The 13,301-nt window shown below is 49.4% G+C and overlaps 1 long non-coding RNA gene across 1 annotated transcript; it reads left to right on the top strand.

Moving 5' to 3' along the window:
• The first annotated feature begins 8,000 nt into the window (after positions 1–8,000).
• Positions 8,001–12,935, top strand: LOC136298760 (uncharacterized). The gene is made up of 3 exons (XR_010723364.1): positions 8,001–8,347; positions 11,526–11,679; positions 12,824–12,935. It is a non-coding gene; the product is annotated as an uncharacterized lncRNA (long non-coding RNA).
• The last annotated feature ends 366 nt before the right edge of the window (positions 12,936–13,301 follow it).

Raw genomic sequence — 13,301 nt, 5'->3', positions numbered from 1 at the left:
CTGCTCTGGGGGAATTTTGGGAGTTAACAGGAGTGTGCCTGGGATGTCAGTGTGTGTTGGACAGGGAGAGGGGGCTCCATGAACTGATGGTGAATCAGGACACTGCTTCCTCCTGGAAGTTGGCAAACCTTGATCTCAAACTCTTCCGCACCAATTTTCTGCCTCCAGGAAGGATGTGTGAGGTTTGTACACCTTCCTTCTGTCAGAATTCCTTGCCAGTGCCCCTGGGTCAGCCTTTGGACTGTTGATTTCTGCTTCTGGCAGCCCTGAGTAGGGGTTGTACTGCTGTAAATGGCTCAAACTTAACTGCTACACTGAAGGAATTTTGTTTATAGCTACTTCATCCTCAGTTTCTTAATGCAATGAAAGTTTGCCTTGCCTCAGTCCATCACCATAAAGAGTAGATGTGTCTCATAGAGTACATGAATATTGTATCCTGGGGTTTTTTTTGGTTTTTTGTTGTTTTTTTTTTTTTTTATCCTGGCAGGCTGTTCTGTAATGGCCTGAGCCATTTGTGAGGCTGGAAGTGATAAAGTGCAGTGCCTTGCTGTGCACTCAGGGAAGCAAGTGCATTTTTTTTTTTTCAATCCTAAAAGGATGCACAAGTAGTTCTGTGGTAAGGATGAGGCATGTGGAGATCAAGAGTGGAGACATCAGCTGCAGAATTGAAGATTTCCTGCCACGGGTTGGAAAAATAGAGACAAGTTACTCAAGGAGATGGACAAGGTCTTGCTTGAATTCTAGGAGAAAATTGGCTTTTCTGTCTGCTCTTTGCCTGCTTATCATCAGTCTTGAAGGATCCCAACCCTCTGAACAGAAACAGCTTTGCTGCAGGTATGAAACAATTTAATCCTCATTATGAACAGCATTCAAAGTAAATTTAGGAAGTGGCTTTAACTCGTCGTTACAGCAGTTTTAAAGAAAGGTGAACCTTCTGCCAAAAATAGACCTTTATTGAGGGTTAAATTGCAGTTGGCTGAGTCATATTAAGCTTTTTTTTTTTTAATGGCCTTGAGAAATGGACTGTGATGTTGATATGTGTAAAATAAAAAACACATTCCCCCCTCAGCCATTGGACGTTCCAGTGGAAGGAAGCCAGATCAGGGAGCAAACTTCCAGGGGGTTTTTTGACATCATTCTCAACAGAAGGGTTTCCAAAGAGGCTTTTTTAGTTTGTGTGCTCTGCCTGGAATTTTGTAAAGAGACAAAGGGATTTAATGACAGAAACCTTAATTATTTGCCTTGTTTTTTGTAAATTTCTGGGGAACTTTAAGAAAATAAAGGCTAAGAGAGCAAGAAATAGCTTTGTGGATAACTGAGGTTCTTCCTCCTTCAGAAAAAAGAAAAAGCATTTGGGTTCTTGTTCCACAGAAGCAAACACTGAAATATTCAGAAAATCTGAATGGGTGTCTAAGGTTTGGTGTTGCTATTTTTATTTTGCCCAATTCTAAAACAAAGAATTTAATACAGAGTATTTAGAAAACAAAAGAATGCACGTTTCTGTTTTTCTATGATTTATTGAAAACCTGTTGTCACTGAAACTTCAAATTTCATGGAGTTAAAGAATTCCAGCATTGTAATGTTTTGCTCAATGTGGAAAACCCCTTTAATATTTAACATCAGCTCAAACTTTGGGAATGCCAAAAACATCTTGTAATACTTAAGTGCCTGTCACTTTACAGTGGAGTAATTCTGTTTATTTAGATTTCTCCTTTTTAAGCAAGAATGCTTTTCTGTAAAATACTGATTTTAATTTTTAAATAGGCATGAAGAACAGCTTGGGTTTATGAAAACCAAACACACCCCCCCCAAAAATATTTGAAGTTTTTTTTTCCCCTCTAATGTGACGCTAATAAATAAGCAGAAGGGGGAGAGTGGCTCGAAGAAGCCTTGGGACCAACATTTAAATAACATTTAGGTGACAAAAGAAATGCAAAATATTCTCCGTGGTGTATATCTAAACAGGATGGGTGGCTCAACTCCCTTCACATAATTAAAATGCTGAACAGCAGCACAGGAAGAGTTACTTAAGCCTTTGGTTCTAAAATAGCAATGCTCTGAGCAAAGCCAGGCATTTGTAGGGCTTTGGAACCGAGAGCTGTAACCCACGGGAAGCAGCTGCTGATTTATTCCATCAATCTCACATTTGAAAGCTATCAGTTCTCTGGATGCCTCAGGTAGCTTTTGTCATTTTTCATTTAGTTCTAATTTGCATCCCCATGTTCTGCCCCGAATCTTGAGAGGGGGGAAAAAAGGCAGAATAGTGATGAAATGTACATTTTTTCATTTCGCTTCATTAACGCTCCTTTTTTTTATTGAGTTTAGGATTCTTTGGAGGGTGGTCACTGCCTGCGGATCTCTGCAGGTTTAATGGCCAGCCCAGGTCACGAGAGCTAACAAGCTTTAACAAAAAAATAAATAGAAATGCAGATCTAAGGGGAAAATTGGTGTCTTCAGTCCAGGTTTCTGCTTAAATCCTGTTTGGAATTGGTGACTGAAGGGTTTTTAAGTGAACAGGCTGGTGGCACTGGCTGACATAGGTTTGGAGGACAGGCTCAGGACACATGGATGGAGCTCCATGTCTGTTTCCTTCATTAAATGAGGAGGTAAGTCAAGGTTTTTGTTGTGTGGTTTTTTGTTGTTTTTTTTGTTTTTTTTTTTTTTTTTTTTTTTGCGCTTTTCCCTTTTTTTTTGTTTCAGGGTGTTTGATAAACGATTGATTGATTTCTGTCACACAGTTGAAGGCAGCTGCTGATCATGTCAAGTTCCTGTTAACACTGAAGAATTTTTCATTTTGGAGAAGAAATAGCCTTTTGCCCATGGTCTAAAATTCAGTAACACTGCCTAAATAGCCACAGGAATATTTTTTTTTCTGATGTGATTAGAGAAGAAACATTCCAAACCTCGCACATCATGAGGCATCACGCAATGGGGAAGGCTCTGAATACTGATGATACTAAATCATGTAAAGCAGTTACACAAAATGAGTAGAAAAGCAGGAGGCAAAGATTCTGTTGGAAAGGATTTCTGGGGTGGTAAAAATCTCATCCATTGAGATGGGGAATTGCTAAAACAATTGGTTCAAGACTGTCTGGAAAACTGAGACATGAAGGGGAGTTTGCCCTGGGACCCAGGGATGCTCAGTCTGTAATGGGATCTCAGCATTAGAATATTGATTAGGTCTCATTTTGGACCAAGCCTGGAGTTTTGCAGTTCAGGAAAGGGAAATAAAACATGGCAGGGTTGTTACCAGCCCTGCCTCAGCCTCTTGGTCTTGTTCCCCCTTGAGAATTCAAAACTATTGATTTGTTTCCTCTTTCATTGAAATAACAATTTTGGGAAGAGCTTTGAAAGTCTGTGCGAAATACAGAAACACAGTGTCTGTCCCCTGAAGATGGATAAACCCTCGGAAGGGACGATTGGTGACAATGCAGTGAGTGGCTCTGCCATAGCAGGGCTTTGCTCCTGGAGGATTTCATCCATCTGAGTAGACACAGGTGCTTGTCTGACATTTCCAGGCACTGTGAAGTATTTAGCAGATAATTTGGGCAGCAAAGCTGCAGTGTTGGTGCTTTCATACCTGGGCTGCCTGTGGGGTGTGGAAGGCAGATCCTGGATTGTCCTTGGAGAGAACCATGGAATCACAGAAAGGTTTGGGTTGGAAGGGATCTTAAAGATCATCTTCCAGCCCCTGCCATGGGCAGAGACACCTTCCACTATCCCATGTTGCTCCAAGTCCTGTCCAACCTGGCCTGGGACACTTCCAGGGGTCCAGGGGCAGCCACGGCTTCTCTGGCCACCCTGTGCCAGGGCCTCAGCACTGCAGTGAGGAGTCTGGAGCAGTGAGCAGGGCTGAGCACCTCTCAGTGCTAATCTGACTTTCTCAGAGAAGTCTGAAGGTTCTGTTTGCTCTGAAATCCCTCGAGGGCCAAAGGGAGCGTGAAGGATGCAGCAGGATGTGCTGGGCTGGCTCGTGCCGGCCTCTGCTACCCCAGTGCTGAGGGCCTTGGGGGGAATCTCATCCACCTGCCTTGTAATGGATGTTAACAGCCTCAAACACTGGCTGTGGCCTTCCTGAGGCCTGCAGTGCCTCTTTATCTTGTCACCAACCAAAGGTATCAATAACCCGCACAGCCTCCGAGCAGAGGGGTTTCTCCCCATCCATCCTGCCTGGCAGGTGCTCCATCTCGATTATGCCTCAGCTCTGCTCTATCCCTCGTGTTCCTGGGCCGAATGACAGAGCAGGAAGGTGCTGCTGCTGGGAGCATTTCCTGCCTGCCTAATGGGGATGTAATTAATGGACGCAGCCAGCCAGCCGAGCCGAGGCACGAGGCCTCTCCTTCAGCCACCCAACCGTGCCGTGTTACACGCCCTGCTCAGCGCTGCTGCTGCATATTCGCTAAAATTCTGAGGCACCGCTACATTTAATTAATGTGTTGGAGCGAAGCTTTTATTGCCGAGTCCTGCTTGGATCGATGTGGCGTCTCAGACGAAGGGGAATGTGGTGCTCTGGGTATGGGGTTTGTCACTGGGGTGATGCCGCTGAGCCGGGAGGTGTCCCAGCCCTCACCCTGCCTGTCCCCTGGTGCCTCAGTGAGCTGAGTGTGCTGCGGTCACAGAAATGGGACTGTTCAACGCGATCCTCTCACCCTGCTTCCCCACGGACTCCTTTAGGGAGCAGACACATCCTGAGCTCCGGCTGGAAGGGGCAGCTGGGAAGGCAGGGGGTGAGGGCGAGTTTTGCTGCCTGGGTGTTTAACCCAGCCATCATCATCATCAGAGCAGATGGAGAGCCTCGCTGTTCATCGAAAAACGGGACTGTTTACCTTCTGTGTTTTTTGGGATGCGCTGCCCCGCTGTCAGCCCGGCACAGCTCGGCTGAGGTGTCCCTGAGCGCTCCAGCCAAATGCTCCGGTCCTTTGGGGCGTTGTTACAAAGGCAATGGGGCGGCGAGCTGCCCGCGCTGCTCCTGCGCCGTTAACTGGTTTAATGAGCCTCTCAAACCGTTCTGGGGCGGAGCACAGGCTCCTGCTCGACCTTCCTGCCCCCGGTGGCTGGCTGGTCACAGCTCGGCTGGCAGTGGGGTTGGAGCTCCAGCACTGGGGGCTTATGTTGGGAAGGGAGGTCCCTGTAGCTCAGCCCTGTGGTGGAGTTTGGGGACAGAGGGGTGAGCGGCTCTTGTGGCATTGATGACAAGGTCTCCTGAGTGCTGAGACTCCACAGGTCTCCGGATCCACACCGGGTTCAGGTGCTCCATCCCCTCACCCCGCGTGTTGCTCACCGAGCCAAACTCCTCCGGAGTTTCCAATTTCACACCGACCTGCTCTTGACGTTTATAAACAAACTCTCCTGTGTTCATCCACTTAGGAGCAACCGAATCCGTTCTGGACAAACACTTTTCTCCTCTCTCCTGTTGCTGTGGCAATCGGCGGCTGCTGAGCAGAGCGGGCGGGAGGAGCCGGCCCAGCGTCAGTGCAGAGCATCCTCCTTTCCTGCTTGGGCACTGCTGTGAAGGGCATCCAGCGCCTGCTGCTGCCCGTCCTGCCACTGATTTTACCCCCAAAGTGGTTTTGAAATACAGATCTCAGAGGTTTCTACAGAGAGAAGGAAATGAGAACGAACTTGATGACTCAGTTGAGGAGGCTGAGGCACAGGAGAGCAATGATCAGCCAAAGGCTGAGATCTGGCTCTGTAACTCAGCTGGAAATTACTTTCTCCTTCTTCAACTTAGCTTCTGCTCTGGGCTTGAGGGCAACTTAACCTTCCTTAAGGCTTTGCTGTAGGTTTTTAGCTATGTCAGAACTTCACCTACAGCTCTGAGCACATCATCTCTTCAGTGTCACACTCTTGGCCGGCCCTTCTCCATGCAGCTGGACAGGCCAAGGCTCACTCTGGAGCAGGTGACTGGCTGATTTCTGGATTACCAGCTACATTTGGTAGTGGAGTGTGAGGAGCTGGTTGCACAAACCATGGGAAGAGAGCACATTTCCCTTGGCAGTTCCTGGAGATCAGAGGGATGTTCATCAGATCCGTCCCCAAGCGGCTGACAGATGGCAGCTCCCTGGGCACAATTAATCATTTGTTTGTCCAGGATGTTGAGTGTGGAATGGCAATGTCCATGCAGATTCTATGTGAAGCTCAGAAGGGATCTGTGGCCCTTGGAAATGAGGATCTCACTCTCCAAGGTGGAACTCATTAGCTAAAGACAAAATCCATCCTGAAGGGATCATGGGCTTTCTCCCTGCCACCTTTTGCTCCCCCAGGGCATCCAGCAGCTAAAGGAGAGGGAGAGAAACAGTCTGATATCTGTGGGCTTTCATCTGCTGTGGGAGATTGGGAAATGTATTCAAAACCAGAAAGCAAATGTTTGTAGGTGGGGTCTGTAAGGAGCAACACTCTCAGTCGAATTTCCTCCTGGGGAATGAGCAGCAGCAGAGTGACAAAGCTCTGCTGGTCACTGTCACAGGAGATGAGCATCCTCTGCCACGGGCTCTGCCAGGGGGACACGTGGCACAGGTGCCATTTGCAGACAGCTTCACTCTCCCAGCACACCTCCAGCCCCAGGAGGAGGGAGGGGAGAGGTCAGGCAACCTCCCTGTCGTGGTGGTTTTTTGGTTTGGTTTGGGGAGATTTTTTTTTTCTGTTTTTTTTTGTTTTGTTTTTTTTTTTTGTAAGGCTTTCCTCTGGATATCTTTTCCAAATCCTCCTTTCCAAGGGCAGCTGGCTCAGCAGGGAGGTGGAAGCACAGGCAGGATGGCGTTGATCAATGAGGGGAACCCCCTCCCTTCCTCTGAACTCTGGGGCCCCTGTATGCAATTTAAAGTGGGGAAAGAAAGACATCTGCACCAAGGATTTGTCAGGCTTGTTCCTGGCAGATAAGCTGGTCTTACCAAGTGGCTTGACATGTAATTCCACGCAGCGTGTAGATGTTTGTCTTATGTTTACCTAGAGGAAGAGATTTTTCTATCAATCCTAAAAAAATTAACCTCGTGTAATGGTGCATTTCCTCGGTGAAAAAGAGTGTGAAGATCTGTCAAAATGTCAGGCTTGCCTGGAATGAGGGCCCTGCAGAAGACAAGTGGCATTAATGTCTTTGAAGATGTTTCATTTAGGAGTAATGGAGTCCCCAGGCTTTTGGGGGCCCCATTAATTGAAGTGAAGAGGTTATAAAGCCTAGAAGGGAAATGCTGTTCAGAGCTGGACAGGAAGAGACACTCTCAGAGGGAGAAGGTCAGATAGGTTATTTCTACTGTACAACAGCATCAGAAGGATGTGAAGAATTGCTCTTAAATTACACTCCTCTGCCTGGATCGTTTTAGGAAAGTCAGTAAGACTTGGAGGTTTGCTTCTAGGGGAGAAAAGGGCTGAGTTTTAGTTTAATGGTGTTCATGGAAAGAAACACAACCCCCCCCCTCTGCTCTGAATCATCAGGCAGGTTTGCAGGACCACAGAAATGAGTAATGATAAAAAAGAAAAAAAGTCAGAAAACTTCTTGAAGCTTCCATATTTATAATGCTGCAAGTCAGTACACAATGTCTCCTCTCTGAGGAAAAACCCTTGTTCAGAAAGGGCCTCCTTTCAGAACCTGAAAATGGATCCTTTACAATGTGTATTTTTCCTACCAGGGACAGAGTGTTTGGATGGAGATGTGTTTTCTGCCTGAGACGCTGAGCAGAGTGTTCCTCTTGACAACTTCACGTTGGTTTTAAAATGCTTTTTGAAATAATGCCATTTCTTTTCTGAAGGCTCTCAAGCTCTTACAAAAGTGGAGAAATTACCCTGTTTGTGAGGAAAGAGGCACGGAGCTGCGGTGCCTGCACTGCTGGCAGATTCTTGCTGTTTGCCCCAAATTGCCAATAACCAAATTAAACAACATCTCTTAATTGCCCTTTCTGTGCAAAATCCACTCATTTCATAAGCACCGGGAGGCACCAGGAGGGTGAGTCTGCGTTGCTCACGTTGAGGTTTGACCTTGTAAATCCAGGTTTCTTGCTGGAGACCTGCTGCCGGTGTCAGTACAAACAGTATTTAGAGTTTGCTGTTTCGTGGGAGGGGCTTTCTTTTGGAGATGTTGTTTTGGCCTTGGCCACCTCCTCTTAACAAGCTCTTTTGTCCTTCTCCAGGGAAGCTTTCAAACTCGCCTGAGGTTCTGAATTGGCTGGCAATAAAAGGTGTTGTGCGTCTGAAGTGGCCGGCCCAAGGGCTCTCCAGCAATCCAAACAGCCAGCACACAAAGCCATTAAACCTCAAGTGCCTGGGCATGATTACCTGGAGTCAGTTTGCAGCTGAGTCCCGCCGGAACCGGCTTTGTCTGAAGAACCACCCCCGGCAGGTGGAAAAAGTCCAGGTAGGTCTTGTTGATTCATTAGGGTGGGTGGTTTAGTCCTGCAGTGCAAGGTGAGTGGGAACAAGCAGAAACGAGGTTAGGGAGGCGGGAGCGAGATGTTTAAAAGGGAATTCTCTGCTTTTTCCCCCCGCTCTGCTGAGGCACTGTCTCCCTGCGTGATGGGTCTGAGCCACTGGAATTTCCAGCTGGCATGACTAATGGCCCTGGTGTCTTGTGTCGGGAAAGGAGATACACGGCCTGGAGGAGCCCGACCTGAGCACCTCAGGTCCGTTTGCAGAGTGAAATCCCAGAAGTGCAGCTCCTGTGCTGCCTCGAAGCTCCTGCACCTCCTGACACCTCTTCTGTGAGGAACACGGAGCTTTATTTTACCTCTTGGTACCACACCAGCTGGAGCAGCTTCTTCCAGGGTGGGGAGTCTCCTGTGCTCACTCTGCTCGGAGTTGAACGTGCACTTCCCTCCTGTGGCTTAGAAGGCTGTATCTACATTTTTCGGGATTTTTTTTCCCCTCCAGCTTATTGAGGTACGAAGGGAAGATTATGGCACTTGATGATTTAATCAACATAATCTCTAGATAAAACATGCTTATGTTATACTACCGGGAGATATTAATTTATGCTGGTTTGCTTCTCCAAAGGTAAATTAAATCATTAGTTTTAAGACTGGATTAGCTGTACATGTGCCCTGCCTCTTAAAAAGGCAGTTCAGGAGTTCTTAAAAGCTTCTTGGCTTGGCATTTCCCAGGAGTCATTGAATCCCTTCAGTGCAGGTGCCATGCAAAGTGGAGCTGTGGTGTAGCACTTAAAGGTGGCACACGGGACGTGCTCCTGCCCCCTGTCCCCTTCTTGCTCAGGAGCAGCAATTTACCAGCTCATTAATTCAGAGAGAAAGCTTTGTCCCAGCCCTGGGAATCCAGAATTCCTCCTTTGATCCAACCTGTGCCTTGAGCTGGCTCAGTGTGTGTTGGGGACCTGCCTGGAGCGGTGTCCACACCCATCTCCCACTGGAGAGAGCACTGGGACACCCAGCGTGTGTCAGTGTTGGGTGGGAGGTGTCCCTGGAATGAGAGGAGCTTCAAGGTCCCTCCCAAACCATTCTGGGATTCTGTGTTGATGTGCTTGTGTCACCTTGGAAATTCAGGCAGCACCTCTGAGCTGCCTGAAAATCCCCCAGAATGTATCAGTGAAGCTCCGTGGGGGCAGAATGAGAATTAAGAGCAGGAGATATTCACCGAGGTGGGTGGAAGGTGTCGCAGCTCTTCTTTACAGACAGGGAAACTGAGGCGCAGTCTGCCTCTCCTCACAGAGGGCAGTAGCAGCATGCAGCAGTAAAATCTGCGTGTTTGATGCCAGCGGCTCCTCTGGACTCCTTGGATTTGGAGCAGATGTGCTGAGCCGAGCCAGTGCCGTTCCCCTTGGGAATGCCCGGTGTGGAGGCGCTGGCTCCAAGCACGGTGGTGCCCTGACGATGGCTCCCCCCGACCCAGGCGGAGGAGAGCTGCCAGAGGCCCTCACAGCAATTTCAGGGCTATTAAGGATGTGCTAATGAGCTTTCTGCATCATTTTCCAGCACTTCGCTCCCCCAGCTCAGCCCATGCATTAACACCTCCATCCCGGGAGGACAGCAAACACTCCACTGGAGCTGTAGCTCCATTTATCATGGATCTGGGCGTCAGCAGGGCTGGTGCAGCTGGAGGGGCTGAGGAGAGGACTTTTCCCAGCCCTCCATCGCCACAGAGAGCAGCTGCTCCAGGCACCTCAAAGGAGCAGTTGCTGGTCCCCCAGATCTGGGGCAAAACCTCATTGAATTAATGAGCTGGTGAAACACTGCTGTGGGTGAAGGGAGAGGCACGGAGTGCTGCTGCAGGATGCTCTCAGCCATCCACGGGCTCTGTGCTCGTGGAGGATCCTGTGTGGGATGGTCTCTGTGCACCCAGGAAAGGCCACATCCATATGCTGTTTGCCGTGCGTTCCTGGTGCTATTTTCCCTGGTACAGTCAGTCCTTGGGGCTGGCTCTGCACAGCACATCTCTGGGATGGATGGTGGGAGCTTCCCCCGCTCTGCTCTGCCTCCCTGGATCCCGGGGCCATCTGCTCCTGCCTGGGGTGGGTGTGCTGGGGGCTGCTCCAAATGTGGGGCTTTGGCTCTGGCAGAGCCAGGATTGCTGTTCCCTATGGGACAGAGCCAGAGCTGGGGGAAGGAAACTTCCATATCTCTATGGAGGTCAGGACAGGGATGAATTCACGAGGTTACACATCACATGAAGGGTGGGAGGCAGGTGTGGAGCTTCCCTGAAGCTTTTGCTGCTGTGGCTCTTCCCATTGTGCTGCTGGCCATGTGTGCCTGTGCGAAGAGCAGAGAGAGCCCTTCTTACCTCACAACTTCATCTTTCCCATTTGAATATTCACAGGCATTTTTTCTTCTTGTCTGTTTAGAGGAGGGTGTCTCCTCCTGTGCATGCTACTTTTGCACCTGATTTATTGTGTGATTTTCTGGGATTAAATGTTAACACAGGAGGACAAATCCAGTCTGCTCTGAACTGGGCACCTCCTGGAGCTCCAGAGGTATTTTGGGGATGAAATCAGCTAATGCGGCCCTTTGCCACCCTGTAGATGTGCCTGGTGGTGTGTTCAGCTCTTCTCCAGCCCCTCCTGGCCACAGGCACCCTTGAGAAGCATCCCTGGGGCTGAGCCCTTGCCCTTCACTTGGAGTCCCTCTGTTCCTGTGTGACTGTGTGTGTCCAGCTCCTCGGGGCTGGGTTCTGGGGCTGTGCCTTTCCCCTGGGTGATCCCTGCCCGGGCAGGGAATGCCCACACAAGGTGGAGATCACCTCCCTGGTGCCACAGGGGTGGCTGTCTTACCAGGAGAGGAGATGGAAAGGTGCCCAGCTGGTACTTGTCACTTCTGACTGCAGGCATCAAGGATGTGTCACTGGCAGAGCAAAAGGGGAACTATGTTATTTTTGGCTGGATCAGGCTGTTTTCACTGTCCAAGTACCAGGGGCTGACACGAGGTGCTGCTGAACGCTCACTCTGCTTTATCTTTGCCTTGGTGAACAAGGGGGAAAGGTAGTTTTTTTCAATTATAAAGAAGGTATTTGTAGTCTTTCATGCTGGCAAAGCCTTGGCAACAAAGCCGGTGTGCAAGGTACGTTTCGACTTGGTTTAATGTCTCTTTCAGGCTGCTGATGGCTCTTCTGCATCTCCCATCCACCATCCAAGACTTGTCCTGTAGCCACAGAGGATCCAGGTTTGGGAGCAGGGGCTGTGCTACCACAGGGATCTTCACACTCCAGTCCTTGCTCTGCAGCCTGGGAGAGAGAGAGCCAAAGCAGGTGAGTCTGGAAGAACAGGAGAGTGGGAATTCCTGGCTCCCAGCAGCAGTGGGAGAGGGGGGATCCCGCTGATGCTGAGCCATCCCTGCTGCTGCCTAACACAGAGAGATCAAAACCGAGACAGCAGGACTGTTTATTGGGGTGTTTGTTTGAAGTTGAATGGACAGGAATCACGTCTCTAAAACTGTAAAGAATGAGCTTTTTAGCCCTTTTCCTTTCCACAAAACAGCAGCAACATCTCGGCAGGGATGTCAGGGCGAATCTGTTTCATTGACAACAAGATTGTTCTGTCTAGACGGGGAAGCGCCGCCAAACTGAGGGAGGCTGAGGAATAATTTAAAGCCAAAATACTTTACAGACATTAAATCTAAAACTAAAAGCTGGCTTGACACAGACGATGCTTGATGGATAGCTGGTGTGAGGGTGGGATGGCAGCTGGCTCTGCGTGGTGGCAGGGGTTGGCAGGTGTCACTCGGGGTGACCCAGTGGCTGCTGACCTGTCACCCTTCCCTGGATAAGTTTCCACCAGAATTGGTCCATGGAGGCATCCAAGTGGCCTGTGGAGTTCAGTGCAGGGATTCTCTGCAATGTCTTGAATTCTGTAGCTTGGAGGCAGCTGCCCAGCCCTCCCTTCCCCTCTCAGTGCCACCTCCTGACTGGCACCAGGGAATGTCTGAGCAGAAAGGTTTGGGTGGGTGGGAGATGAGCCTTGCACTCCCTGTCTGCCTGGAGGGGCTGGCAGCCAGAGCTGTCTGAGGCTCAGGGGTGTGGTGGTGAGGTTGCAGCCCAGCCAGCATAAGGAATTTCCTTTCCTCTGGCAGAAAAAGAAAGATGAAATATTAAAAGCATCGCTCAAAGGCTGCTGTATATATATATATATATATATATTTTTCTCTTCTGCTCAGCACTGCTTTGGTGTTGCTCAGAGAGTGCAGCCAGTCAGAGCAGGAGGGATGCCAGACTTCAGGAGAGCGCAGGGAGTAGGGCTGAAGCAAGGCAGAAAGAGGAGGATTGTCTCAGGTGGGTTGATTTCAGGGCTCAGGGTGAATGCTGACACCTCAACTCCACCACAGCCTTTAGGACTTTAGTTTTCTGTTCAGCATTAGGAAACAAAGCCTGTTTTTTTTTGTCTCTGTCTCTACAGATGAGGGCAGTGCCCTCTGAAGCAGAAGGACACTTCCATGTGGGCCACTGTCCTTGCATGAGGGAGGATGGGAGGAGAAGAGGCACCTGTAACTGCCAGCTCCTCCTGGAAAAGTCCTACAGGCTCCCAGCTTGCCATTTGTGCCATCCTGGTGAGTTCAAGGGTCCCTGACTACTTTCTGGAGTGGTGGGGGTGTGAGGTTCTTGTGAGGTTTCTCCCAGGGCCAAGCTATTCCGTTTGTTTCTGCTGGTGACCTCGGGATCCAGCTGCTGGGCAGGAAGGCACGCTGGCAGCGTGTGCTGTGTCCTGCACTCGGGAAAATGTGAGCCTTCCCAAGCCATTCCCAGCAGTTCAACTGCTGGATGGGCAGCAGGAAGCAGCAACCCAAAGGAGTCTTCACAGGAGTGCAGGAGGAGGGACTGCAGGGAGGGAGAGCTGAGGGCTGCTGTCTGCCAAGGGAGGAGTTGGAGGGATCCAG

The sequence above is a fragment of the Chamaea fasciata genome, unplaced genomic scaffold (assembly GCF_029207755.1).
Source record: "Chamaea fasciata isolate MVZ Bird 193981 ecotype frontalis unplaced genomic scaffold, bChaFas1.0.hap1 SCAF_18, whole genome shotgun sequence".
Taxonomy (NCBI): Eukaryota; Metazoa; Chordata; class Aves; order Passeriformes; family Sylviidae; genus Chamaea; species Chamaea fasciata.
The sequence above is the reverse complement of the archived record's forward strand: the minus strand, read 5'-3'. Positions and strand labels throughout refer to the sequence as shown.